Source organism: Neophocaena asiaeorientalis, unplaced genomic scaffold (assembly GCF_003031525.2).
Source record: "Neophocaena asiaeorientalis asiaeorientalis breed wild unplaced genomic scaffold, Neophocaena_asiaeorientalis_V1.1 scaffold315, whole genome shotgun sequence".
In the NCBI taxonomy this organism is placed as follows: Eukaryota; Metazoa; Chordata; class Mammalia; order Artiodactyla; family Phocoenidae; genus Neophocaena; species Neophocaena asiaeorientalis.
Window position 1 is genome coordinate 1,739,110 of NW_020172011.1, and position 13,391 is coordinate 1,752,500.

The 13,391-nt window shown below is 51.5% G+C and overlaps 2 protein-coding genes across 3 annotated transcripts in view; one reads left to right on the forward strand and one right to left on the reverse strand.

Moving 5' to 3' along the window:
- KCNJ10 (potassium inwardly rectifying channel subfamily J member 10) overlaps window positions 1–5,000 on the reverse strand; it is a 38,698-nt gene extending 33,698 nt beyond the window's left edge. For both annotated transcript variants that reach the window (XM_024750476.1, XM_024750483.1), the window contains exon 1: window positions 4,868–5,000. The gene's annotated coding sequence lies outside the window, so the exon portion shown is untranslated. The remainder of the gene's footprint in view (window positions 1–4,867) is intronic.
- KCNJ9 (potassium inwardly rectifying channel subfamily J member 9) overlaps window positions 1–13,391 on the forward strand; it is a 61,489-nt gene that overhangs the window by 40,373 nt on the left and 7,725 nt on the right. The gene's annotated exons all lie outside the window — the stretch shown is intronic.

The window sequence follows — 13,391 nt, forward strand, 5'->3', positions numbered from 1 at the left end:
GGGGGCAGAGGGGTCCAGGGAGGGAAGAGATGCCTTTGCTTCAGGGAGTCGACAATCTGACAGGGGTGTAGGCCCCACCCTAGAGGAGCTCCTGTTATGGTAGGAGACAGGATGTCCCCTCCAACATTACCACTGTCCAGGTCATCCTGGGCAAATTCATAGACACGAAGGACAAGGAACAGGCAGGATGCTGAGGAGAAGGGGTACAAGATGACAGAGCAGATAGGGAAACAGAAGGATGGAGATTTGTAGGAGGGGCAGGACTTGGAGGGGTAGGCCTGTGTGAGGGCCCAGGGTGGAAGGGGTGTGGCTCAGGGATTGCCATGGGATATGCTCCCCCAAGACAAGGTCTGAATCGATGGGGGTCCCAAAAGATAGGGGAACTGGAGGGGATGGGAGAAAGGTTGATATAAAGTATCTTGAAGACTGTGAGTGGGAGTTTTCATCTGAAAACCCACAGAGACGTCTGAGTAGCAAAGGGGCAAGATAAAACTGATGCTTCATGACAGTTCCAGGGATAATTCTGTGTGGAGTAAAGAGGGAATCAAGGAGAAAGAAAGGTGGAAGTTAGGAAGATCATTAAGGAGGCCGCTTTGGGCACCCAGGCTCACAGGACGAACAGGCTGATCAGGGGGCAGAGAAGAGATGGACTCACACACCTGAGGGGAGTTGTGGGGGAAATGCGGGCAGGGAGGAAAGAGGCAGGGCCATGGAGGGACAGGGGTGAGATGTCGGGGTAGAGAGAAGCTGGCGTCTTTCGCTGGAAGACGTAAGTCACCCAGACGGGGAAAGAGACTATTTTAGGGAAGCCCAGCAGCTCGGTTACATTTATCGAATCCAAGTTGGAGACAGCACATCTGCTTGGTGAAAACTCATGGAAAGAAGGGCCCAGGGGCGTGGAGACCCAGGCGACGCCCACCTTGTTGGAATGAAGACAGGAACCTCATCTTAAACGACTTGATAATTCTCCCACCTTCCCAAACTCTAGAAGGGCGGAGAGACAGAGACCTAGGACAGACCTCAGAAAAGCCACAGAGAAGGGCTGCAGCAGGCCCAGGAGCCAGGCAAGATGAGGGAGTAGAAAGAGTCACAGAGGTGGGAGAACCATAGCAGCCAACAACTGCACTTTTTATTTTTAACATGTTGAGCCCCACTCCAAGCCCTTTACAAATATCGAGTCTTTTAATACTCAACTATAATTAGCCCCATTGTAAGGCTGAGGAGACATTTGTAGCTACTAAGCAGTGAACGCAGGATTTTAAACCCAGGAAGTCTGACTCCAAGGCTGTGCTCTTAACCACTACGCCTCTGCCTCTCAGACAACAGAAAGGAGCCCTGAGACAGACAGCACTGTGGGGTCGCACTTTCCCTCCAGAAGAAGCCTCTTGACAACTGTTGCAATAATCCGTGCGCTTCTCCGAGCTTCACAGCTCCCCCTCACAAGCCTTAAGGATGGGCTTTTTTTTTTTTTTTTTTTTTGCGGTACGCGGGCCTCTCACTGTTGTGGCCTCTCCTGTTGCGGAGCACAGGCTCCGGACGCGCAGGCTCAACGGCCATGGCTCACGGGCCCAGCCACTGCGCGGCATGTGGAATCTTCCCGGACCGGGGCACGAACCCGTGTCCCCTGCATCGGCAGGCAGACTCTCAACCACTGCGCCACCAGGGAAGCCCCCAATGATGGGCTTTTTTTGTTGGGGGTGGGTTTGTTTTAGTTTGGGTCCAGAAGGTGGTCTGCCTCTCTTTCCCAAACTCCATTTCGGATCTCTTTCCTTTTATGGACCCGCTTCCTGAAATCTAGCCTAAGTCCTTCAAGCTGCAGCCCCAATCCTTTCCCCGGGTCTTCTGCCATTGGAAGGGGAGCAGAATGGCCATATCCACTCCCTTCTATGCTACACCTTTTTAGGGGCCTGAAGTGCTAATTCAGTCCTCTGAAGCCCATGCTTCTCCAGCCGCTTTCTCCAGGCCACCCAGTTCAGTTTTCGCTTCTCTCCTGCATTCCAGAGCCAGCCCCTCCCTTCTCCCCCACCTCAAATCCAGCTCCCAGCTGGCAGACACCCACGGGAGACTTTTTCCCATAATCCCTTTCTCTGTGCCCTTTCAAGCTTCTGATGTGGGGAGGGGACGAAGAGGGGCCACTCAGATGCACTGTCTCCATGAAAATGGTGGCAACGCGTATATTAAACTTGGATGAAGGGAGAAAAGCATTGAACGCAGCCTGTGGAAGAGACAGGGTGATGTGGTAAACTCAGAAAGCTCTGATTCCCAAGAGCCGCCCCTGCCAACCAGCCTTCACTGGGTGCTAAAACACTTGGATTCCAGATCTCCCATCTCTAATCTTTCTGCAGTTTCATCTTAGCAGTGTGCCTTGGACTGTCCCTTCTCTCTGCCCCTTCCAGGGCCTCACCACCATCCTGGACAGTTTGGCATTAACCCGGACAGTAGCACTGACCAGTCAGGCAAGAGAAGAATCTAGGCCGGGGAGGGGAGGGAGACTGGAGCTTTTTTCCTTCCGTCCTAAATAACCCTTGGCAGGAAAGTTGAGGGGCTCCATTGCCCAACATCTCTTTCCCTCCCCACTGATGCCAGGAGGTTCGGCCTATCTTCCATCTTGTGTGCAGAAACCAAGCATTTTGCTAAAAGATGCAGGGGGTCTTTTCTCCTTTGTAGAAGTGGGTCTTTCTGCATGACTCACCCCCCCCCGCCGCCCAGAGCCCTAAACCCCTTATTCCATCAATTCGGGCATGACCCCAGAGGACTTGATCTAAGCCCACCCAGATCCAAGTGTCCCAGCCTCTCTGGTCCCTAAGGAGGACCAGGGAAGGAAGCCCCTGGGTCTTCTGCCACGCCCTTCCCTTCTAGCCCAAGCCAACCAGGCTGGAGTTATAGACGAGCTCGTGCACAGAGGTGCAGGTGTGGGGATGGGGCGCTGTTCAGTGGGGCACAGGGAGGAGGTGAGGGATGCCAGGAGTTGGACCACTAACCCTCCCACACAAACGTATGTGTCCACGGACCGCATGTAGGGCAGATGTTGGGCAGACAGATTTTTTTCCCTCAGGGTAGGGGGCAGCAGTGGGATTCTGCATTAGAACCTCAGGATTGGGACCCTAACCCTGCCCCCGCCAGCCCTCTCCACTCAGTGGAGTCGTTGCCATTTGATATCCACTGAGACAAGTTGGCTGCTCAGCTCGGGTGGGGGGCGGGGGGATGGCTCAGAAAACAGCAGCTTCTTTCAGGACCCAGGTTGGCAAGGGCTTTGGGAGGCTGGACTGGCCCAGATCACCCCCCAACACCCCCTCTCTCCCTCCCTCGCCACCACCACCAAAGGACTGGAGGGCGGGGAAGAGGAGTTGGCACTGCCTGGGCCATGCCTGTTGCCTCTGCAGACCAGCCCTGGCCCCTCTCCCTGGCATGATGCCTTCCCTCCCCCTCCTCCCTCGTTTCCTCCTCCCTGAAGAACTAGCTATAAGCCAGGACACTTGGCTGCTTCTACACTTGGTCCCCCGTACCAAGCCTATACCATGAGGAATTAACAAGCCCTGCACAGGATGGTACCCACCATCATGCCAGGAACACGTAACAGAACAGAAATCCTTGGAGATTAGCAACAGCGTTTCAAGATGAAACTGAATGGAATGCAGAGTAGCTTCTGGTCCCTTCTCAGACTGGTTTCCTGATACCCACTCCAGGCCCTCGTCACGCCTAAACAGGTGTCCCTCCTCACAGAAGCGCACCAAGTCTCCCAACATCATCTCCCTCCCATCCAGAAATGCCTAAAGCAGTCCTGGTGGGGAAAAAAATTTCAAGCACCATGGCCAAGGCAGATGGGCCAGAAATCTTTAGCCAGAATACGTATCAATAAGCAACGGAATCAGGCTTTAAGCCTAGGCCTCCTTTGGGGTCCAAATCTGTACTGGCTTCTTCCGCACCCCCACTTCCCCATCTGCCTCACTGTGCCTGGGGCCCTTCATTAACAAGCATGAGATCTCAAGATACAAGAGGTCCTACTCGCACTCGTCCCCAGTTTTGTCCTTCCATGCATCCTGGAGCTCAACTCTTCTCCCTCAAATCAGGAAGTTCCAACCTGTCTCTTTCCTAACGCAGGTGCCCTTGGTTAGTTCCTGATAGGGAGAAGGGATGGGATGGGGAAGGGGCATCTCACCTGGAGGGTGGATGTTATGGAACCCAATCTGCCCTTCTTACTCTAGCAGAGGTGACCCTGCTGCTCTCCTCCAGGTGATCTCAGTGTGAAACAGCTGCGGCGAGGAGAGGAGGGTTGTAATGGGGAGAGGTGTCTTGAAGTGGGAGGCAAGTTGGAATGAAGGGAAGAAACTGGGCGGGCAGGGGTCCCAGTCACACCAGGCTACTACATCTCCCTAACCTGAGCTGTAGGTGTTTTCTTCCCCTGTGTGAACTAGTGATCAGTGGGTGTCCCTATGTGAATGTCACATCATGGGGAGGGGGAAGAGGGGCTGGGCATGGGAGTGGGAGTAACCTGATGATCCCGGGAAGAGGGGGCGCTGTCTGCAGTGCCTGTGAGGGTGCACGGTTATATGTGGTGGTCACTGTATTTAGCTGGAGGGCTGTGATGCAACTGAAGGTCTGCCCAGTAGGAAGGAGCATTAGGAAAGCCCCTTTCTTAGCTGAAAGTGCTGAGGTGACCAGTTTGGGAAAGTTTCCTTCTTGGTGAGCCCTTCCTATAAGGCTCCGTTTGGGGCCGCCCCGGTGGGAGGCTGGGGAATAGGACGGTACCACTGAGGCAAGTCAGGGTAGGGACCTAGGGGCTGGGGGCCCCGGTATCTCTGGAGAGTGAGGTGGACAGGACCCCGGCTGCGGCGGCAGCACTCCTTCATCAGGGCCAGGGTCTTACCTTGGGTCCAGGGTGGAGTGGCCCCTCGGATGGGCAGCGGGACAGACGGACAGACGGGGCGGGCAGGCGTGAGGAACGGAGCTGTGCGACGGGCAGGGCCAGGACTCTTAAACCCGGAGCCGGGATCAGATAAGGGCTGGTCCTGGGGCCGGGGCCGGGGTCGGGCCGGCCGGGGGCAGAGCTGGGCCGGGCCGGGCCGCCCCCTCCCTCCGCAGCGCAGAGCCAAACTTTGCGTGAACTGAGGGACCTGGAGGGGCCGGGCGGGCGGGGGCGGGGGGCTCCGGACAGGCCAATGGGAATGTGGAGCGCCAGGCCCGAGCTGCCGGGATTGGAGGGGACTGGGCAGGGGGTGGGGCGTAGGGGCAACGAAGCAGAGCCCCAGACAGCTGGAGGAGCAGGACGGAGAGCAACACCCAAAGACAGAGACCCAGACAGACTCAGGGAGAAATAGAGAGACGATAGGCGAAGCGATAGAAGCCGAGCTGGCAAGATGACAGGGGAAGAGAGAAGGAAGAAAAAGGAGGCTGTCGTGTCAGGGATGGGGAACAGAGAGCGGGAGCAGGCGGGGGCGGACCTGGGGCCGAGTTAATGAGGTGGAAATGAATTCAGGACCGGCCCAGTGGCCCGACAGGCAGCGCCGAAGGGGCGGGCTCGGGACTACGGGGTTATATCCTTCAGCACCATTTCCATGCTGTTTGCCATTTTCTAAGTGCAGGGTGAGGTCCTGGATGCGAAATGCGCAGACATCATTCCCGCTTGCAGTGGCTTGGTCTGAGAGAGGGCAGAACACGCAGCCCAAGTGCCCAGGAGGTGCTGGAGGCAGCAGAAAGGGAAAGATCACTCTACTTAGGGGGTCCTGCAGATGTGGGAGGACAGACGTGACATCCATCCGATAAGGCCCCTAAAGAATGCAGAGGATTCAGGTACGGGGAGACGGCGGGGAGGGCATTTAAGGCAGAGGTGACTGCATTCACAAAGTCCTGGGAGGACAGGAAAAATACAAGTCTGCTTGGGAAACAGCAGCAAAGTGGTCCACTGGACCAGAATACGGAGTGGTGGTTCTCAACCTTTTCATCACGAAGGACTTCTTTCATTATCGGAATCCATGTTTTGAGAGGTTTTTATCCACAATCTCCCACTCTTGGCATGTATTAAGGAAGAAAACATTTATTTCCCCATTTTTGCTCATCGTAGATATTTAACTACTAATCAGTAACCAGTATTACCATATTCAGTTGATATACATAGTGGGGGGACAAGAGGAAAGGCACTTGACATTTTAGTTCAGTTCAGCCTCTAGACGCCCTATGACGGGTCAATGTCCATTTCAAATAGCCCCCATGGTGGGGGTGGGGGGCCACTGGGCTGAAGGTAAGCGTAGCGTTTGTGGTGGGGGAAGACCTCTAGTAAATATAGAGCTGTGCCCATTCATGGTCAGCTCTGAAGGCAATGGAGAGTAAATGAAGTTTTCTCGAGCAGAGGGGAGACAAAGGTAGAGCAGAATTTTAGGATCACTAATCAGCAGGTGAACAAAGTGGTTTGACTCAAGAGGAAACATGGCAGCAATCCTAGACTTCATTCTTCCTCACCCCATCTCCCTTATCTAATCAACGCATCTACCTTCTAAATCACATAAATCCCACTCCCTTCCTCTCCATCTCATCATCATGCCAGTGGTCCAGGACCCCATCACCTCTCACCAGGATTACTACAGCAGCCTTCTAATGCCTACCTCTAGTCTTTCTCCACTCTAATAATCTGTCAGATCATGAAATCCTTCATTTAAGAAGAAACACCAATCTCTCTGAAACACCAATCTGACGGTGTCACTTCCCGATTTAAGCTTTCCATAGACTGCCCATTGTCTATAAGTAAAGTCCAAATTCCTAACCGTGGAACAGAAGGCCTCTTATGACCTGGACCTGGTGCCATTCCAGCCTCATCTTCTTCCACTGCCCCTACGCACCCCGACCTACAGCTGTTTCCTCCTCCAATACCCAAGGTTCAGTCTTACGTTCTCTTTCCGTGTCCTGCTCCTGGACCCTTCGTCACTTACATGGCTCCAACTATCGTTCCTGAGTTACACCCAAATCTCTACCTTCAGCCTTAGGCTCTCTTTAGAGCATTACCTCCACAGTTCCAGTGGCTGGCAGGGGATTTCCACTCCCACCTGGACAGGCTCCAAACTGAACTCATCCTCTTCCTCCTCAAGGCTGGGAGTTCTCATGACTTCCTTCCTTACTTCTGTGTTCCTCCCAGTTGATCAGATTAAAAAGCTAAAAATCATCTTCACTCTTCACCCTTACCCTATGTTCCATCCATTGACATGTCAACAAAACCACCAAATTCTGTCAAGTCTCCCTTTGTTCTATGTCTCTAGGATATCCTTTCTCATTTCACGGCTACTGTCAGGATCAGGAAGGTCACTAGCAGCCCAGGACCTTGACCCACCCTTCACCCTTCTCTCTAGTCTCAAAGGAAGAGGTAACCTGTATTCACAATGTCAGTCCCTGTGCCCTTGGATCAAAACCCCAAACTGATGGCCCTTGCTTGCAGGTCGCAGTCCAAACTCCTCAGCTCGACATTTGGAGTACTCCTCTGAGAGAGGAGGGAAGAAAGAATCAAAGGGCAGGAGCAGATAGAGATACCTGGTGGTCAAGGAGTCTCTGCAGAAGTTCCTTCCAAATGGTTTTCACTCTTCTGTAGTTCAAAAAAGCCATTTACTGAAACTCAGGGTGGCGGTGGGACTGAGCAATTAGAAAGCATTTAGAAGTTCCATAACAGCAGGTGTGCAGAGGTTGTGGAAAAAGACACAGATAGCTTGAACGGCGCTGTAAGTTTCTAATTTTACAAGAGTGATTTAAATCGAGCTTTTGTTCTTAAATTACGTTTTATAGCATATACACAGATATCCATCATGTATACATTCCTCTGTATGTATCAAATGTCAGTTTTTAATTTCGAAGTCTTTTTACAAAAGAAAGAAGTCCTAGAACAGTCACTAGGAGCCCAATAGGAAATCAATAATAAACGGCATAGGGCATTCATATTTGTGAGTGTTTACTACGCAAGATATACATGTTACTTGAGATGGAAAAACTGTGGTTCAGAGAGTTTCAGCAGCTCGCCTATGGTAACATAGCTAGAAAGCGTTCGATTTGGAATTTGAATCCACGCACGTTGAACTCCAAAGCTTGTCTCGAGGTAATCCTAGAGTGATTTTGCATAGTTGAAACATAAACGTGTCCATATGAGCACACATCGGTATGAAAAATTTGCCAGGGTTGCGATGTCCAGTGTTCCCACACAAAATGGCAGTTAGGGGAACCATCTCTTTTTAAGGACACCCCTCTGTTTCCTCACTTCAGCAAGTTCTGTCTTTCTTATTCTCAGTTGCTCCTTTCTAACTCCCTCCTCCCAACTTTGGCCTCATCTCTTCTTTTACCTCATTTGTCATAGGGCAGGGGCTCCTTCAGAGCACAGAGGACAGTAAGGGGTGAGTAACTTGTTTGGGAAGAAGAATCCACAAGTGGGCAGCAGTATGAGGGGCTTCTGCTGGGAAAAGCCAGTGCGGACGGAAGGGATGAGGGAAGCTTTGGGTCAGGAGGCATGAGGAGGCTCAGAACAGGCAACATTTCACAGTCAGAGGGATTGGCTGGAAATGGAGATACTGACAACGCCCCCCCACAGGATTCCGAGGGGCATTTTAGTGTTCGGGCCCCACAAGGCTGAGCAATTTCCATTAGTAGTGGGGCACCTAATAGCTGGATAATCCTGACCACAGAGGAGAAATCCAAGAGAGGGCCTGAGCTACACCCCCTACCAAGGCATGAGTGGATCATTATTTAGGTATACCACCTCCTTTCAGTAAATGCAATTTACAAGAACTTGCATTTATAAGACATAAGTTAGGGGATGCTTAATCACATTACCAAAGGGCTTTATCCAGAATTTCTTTAACTAGGTGGTTTCTCTAGTACCTTTCTAATTGGGTCCAATGGACAGAAATTCTATTAAAACACCCAATATACTGTGGTAGGAGGGAGGCGACAGGGAATAAAGAAACAACCAGGGACCAGGAGCCAGGAGGCCTGGGTCTTAGTTCTGTCTATGCTCTTGGGGCCCATCCCTTACCTGTAAATTACTTGGGACCCATCCTTGTCTGTAAATTGCCTGGGACCCATCCCTTACCTGTAAAGTGAGGATTAATTCTGGACTACCTCTAACGTCCGTGACTTTTAAATCCTGGTCTACTTCCTCCAGTCCTATAAAGCAAGATAGACCTGTGTATGAGAAGGTTCTGATCCTTTTGCTCTCCTGAACTCAGCCAGAAGACCAGCAAAGCCCTCAGCCTCAGAAGCCCAGTGGGGCTCCGTGTGTCCTGGGTCTGTGCTCTGCTTCTCCCAATTTCACTCTAATATCCAGCCACATTTCACTCCTGCAAACCTACGCTCCCTCTGCTCTGAGTTTTCTAGGGCCCCATCTCCCTTGAATTTATAGAAATTGTTATAATCTATCTGATTGGCCGCCCTGCTCCATTAAGTTCATATCCTCAGCCATCTCCTGTATTCCCCATCATGCTTCCTCTCCCACCTCCAACCTTTTACCTAAGAAGTCTCATGATACTGCTCAAGGAAATCTTCCCAGATTGGTTGATCCCAAGGCTGCCACATACAGTTGTACGGGTTGTGCGCTGCATTAAGGCACCCACTGAGGGGGCAAACTGAGGACTGAACCACGTTCAGTTTGCCATTCCTTGCATCATGGCTTGGAGCCGTGTCTACTGGAGGGATTCCCCTTTTTATTTTTTTTTTATGCCGAAGTACCACCTGCTACATGCCATAAGGAGTGCATATGCCCAGAGGGGGGTTCCTTTTTTCTACTTTGTACCAAGGTTCTTTATAGACCAGCAGTGTGGCCCCAGCTGTGCCCCTCCCGCCCTCAGCATTCTCCAGTTCCAAACCCAATCTCCCATCGTCACAACTGTACTGACATATTTCATTGACTCCTCGTAAAGTTGCTTTCTTTACTTCATAATACCTGAAAGCTAGGATCCTGCTTATTTTTCTGTATCCTGGTACCTAAGAAAACATTTTTTTTTTCCCTCACTCTGTTCAAGTTCAATGATAAACAAAGAATTGAGGTTAGATACCAGGCAAAGTCCAGGACCTGCCAGATCCATAAAGCAGCGGAGGGGGTGGTGTTCTCCTTTGTCAGGAAGGCCGCGCTCAAGGCAGCCTGCACTGAGGCAGGGGGCTGGCTGATACATCTTCTGGAGGACGCTGCCAGCCCTGTGATTTCCCCCTCCAGGAAATGGGGCCAGTTCTATGCAAATACGTTCTTGCCCAGGAGTTTGGTTTCTTCTCTCTGAGCTCCTGGCACAGTGGAACCAACGTGAGCAGCTGCTTGGCAGGACAGAGAAGGGCAGGCTAGCAGTCCCAAGGCTCAGGTGACAGGGCCAGGCCCAGGAGACGGGGATGTTGACTGGGGCTTTAACAGCCCTCCTGATGCCAATCTCGGGCTGAAAACTCGATATTTCCACTTGGAACAAGAAACACAGGCGAGAGGGCTGGGAGAGGAGGGCGGTGTACCAGGAGTGCCCCCTGCAGGTCTCACTGGGTGGCACCAGCACAGAAGAAGGCGGCACAGGGTAGGTGGAGATTTCAGGAGATGCCTGGGATGAAGACGACGAGGAGGAGGAGAAGGAAGACCATAGCTAGCATCTACTGAGTACTTACAGTGTGCCCCCACTGCCTCATATAATCCTCATGACAATCCCCCAGAGATGGATAATACAGCTGTTCTCAGTTCTTAGATGAAGAAACTGGTCAGAGAGGTTAAGTAACTTGCTCAAAGTCACCCAGCCAATAGGGGACAGAGTTGGCGGTTGAATCCAGGACACTGCCTCCTGAGACTATATTACTCAACACCACCTTTTCCACCTTGCCAGGCCATTCCAGGGACTTTTTGCCTGCTGGTATCCATTTCTATATCGTCCTGCTTCTCTAGCTCACATCTTCCTGTTCCAACTTTAAGGCAGCTGGAGAACTGATCAATATCTCGGGTATAATAATGCTGATACTAGCAACGCCTGGCATTTGTCTACCACTCTCTGCTTTTAATTATTTCCCTGGGGAAAATAAACATGGAAGTATTTCCATTTCTCCAATTTTTTTTCCCTGATTTTTATCAGTATTCCTAAAGCTATTTCTATACAGTTATGATCAGTTTATAAGAATACTTTGGGGAATTCCCTGGCGGTCCAGTGGTTAGGACTCCACGCTTCCACTGCAGGGGGCACAGGTTTGGGGAACTGGGATCCTGCAAGACGTGTGGTGCTGCGGGCAAAAATAAAAAAGAATACTCTCGTGTCCTGGTTTTTATGTAACAGCGTACCTGCATGCACATTTACATATACGAACATCGTAACTGATTAGACTGCTTTGCCACAAATATTGCATTACCAAGGGAGCGGAGCATGGAGGTGTGACACAGGTGTATGAGTGTGACTACTTCTCTGCCGATATCCGACTCTGTGACATTTGGTAAATCACTTAACCTTTTTCAGTTTTAATTTTCTCATCTATAAATAGAGAAAATAATACCTGTCTCATAGGGTATCGCCCAGGGTTGTTGAATAAGGTGCGTGTCTAGCTCAGAGCTGATGCTCAATCAATTCTCAGGAGTAGTGTTAGTATTCTGTGCTTATGGATCTTTCTCCCCCACTGGACCATGAGCTCCTGGTGGCCAGGGACTTATCCACTTCTGTAACCAGCCCCACCTAGCACATTACCTGGCACGTGGGCTCCACAAAAATTTGTTGAATGAAGAGTTAGTAAGCCCTAAACTAGCCTTTTCTCTCTGTTGGACATTTGGGTTGTTTCTAGACCTTTTGCTGTTAAGAAACTACTCCTCAAAGCCCTTGTATTTATATTCCCTCATTCCATCTGCACGCCCTGTAAAGTAGGCAGAAGGGGCTATTTGCACATATCCACGTCTTGTGAAAGATGGAGCGACTGTGGCTGAGGGAAGGGAAGTGATTCCTATGGGTCACATCGCAAATCAGTGACAAAGATTAGAACCTCTGACCCTACCTCCCTTCCTTGGGTGGATCTCTTTTCCCTCTAGCTACCTTCTTCTGGATCAGGGTGACCTCTCCAAAAACGGAGACTGTGATGGCAGGCCTGACCCGAGAGCAGCACATGCACCCAGAAGCCCGGCTGGAGGTGAATCCCTAGGAAACCAAATGCCTTATTCCCAAACACATCAAGGCCTGTATTTTCCCAGAGCAAGGAGCTTCTTGGGAAAGAGTCAGCATGCTAGCTTTTCTTTTTTGTTTTGTTTTGTTTTCCTGAGGGGGTGAGGAGGCGAGCTCTGAGTTGTCCAAGAGGAGGAACTTTGGCTAAAAATAGCTATGGCGTATGGATCAGCCTCTAGTGGTACCCAGGACTGGGGAGGGGAGGGGGATGCTCTAGAGCTGTCGCCAGACTGGTTGCTGTGGAAACAGGAGAGGAGCAGGGGAGCCTGGGAAGTGCGGATGACACAGATAGCAAGTCCTAGTCAGAGCTGCCGCTACATTTAGGAGAAACAGCGGTGCCTGCGGCTCCCACCCTCCAAGGGGGCTGGGGTGGGGGGGGAGGCGGTGTCAGGGGCATGGACGCTACACCCCCAGGGGTCTCTGCTGCCGGCTACTCTCCTCTCCACACGCTGTGAGTTGAGTTCCAGGGGACTTGGGTTTGGGCCCCTATTTCCAAGGCAAGTGGGGGTTTGGGAAGAGCTGGTTCCTGAGGGAGTTTTCGCCCGATCCCCTTCCAAAAAATAAGCCCCCTTGCTGGCCAGCACTCTCTAGCCAGAGAAAGGGAGATCCAGGAAAATGCAGCACTGGGGTCTTCTGGAAAGGGGACACAGCATGCACATGAAATAAGGAGGAATAGGCTGGAGGAACAGGACTCTTTGGAGGGAAGGTGTAGAAATCGAGTCTTTGCTCTTGAGGTAGAGGCAACAGTTTCACACCTTTCCTTACCCATTGAGAAAGTGCAGCCCGAAGACAGGAGATAAAACACCATCAAAGTGAGGCTCACCTAGATTCCCAGGGCAATGGCGGGTGAGAGAGTTCTGGGGGCCATCAGACTCTGGCGTTTCTTCCCCACACCTGGGCAGAGAAATCTGCCTCAGCAGGCAGATTGGGGGTCAGATTACCTAAGACCCTGAGAGAACATCCGAAAGCCCACCTTGGCAGAAGCTGGAATAAGTGGGCCCAGGTACTTCTCTGAATGACCTGTGATCTCTAAGCCAATCGAGGACATCGTGGGCTGCAGGAAGAGAAAAAGCAAGCTCATGGTTGGGGGAGGGGAAGACCCTAATCTGCCATTGCATTGGGGTTCCTGGATCCTGTGTCCCCTGATTCCTCCTGGAAATGTAAGGGATGCCCCTAAGCTCCAAGCCATCTCATTTTGTTTTTTCCTCCTGCCCTCTACCCAGCACACACACACACACACACACACACACACACACACACACACAC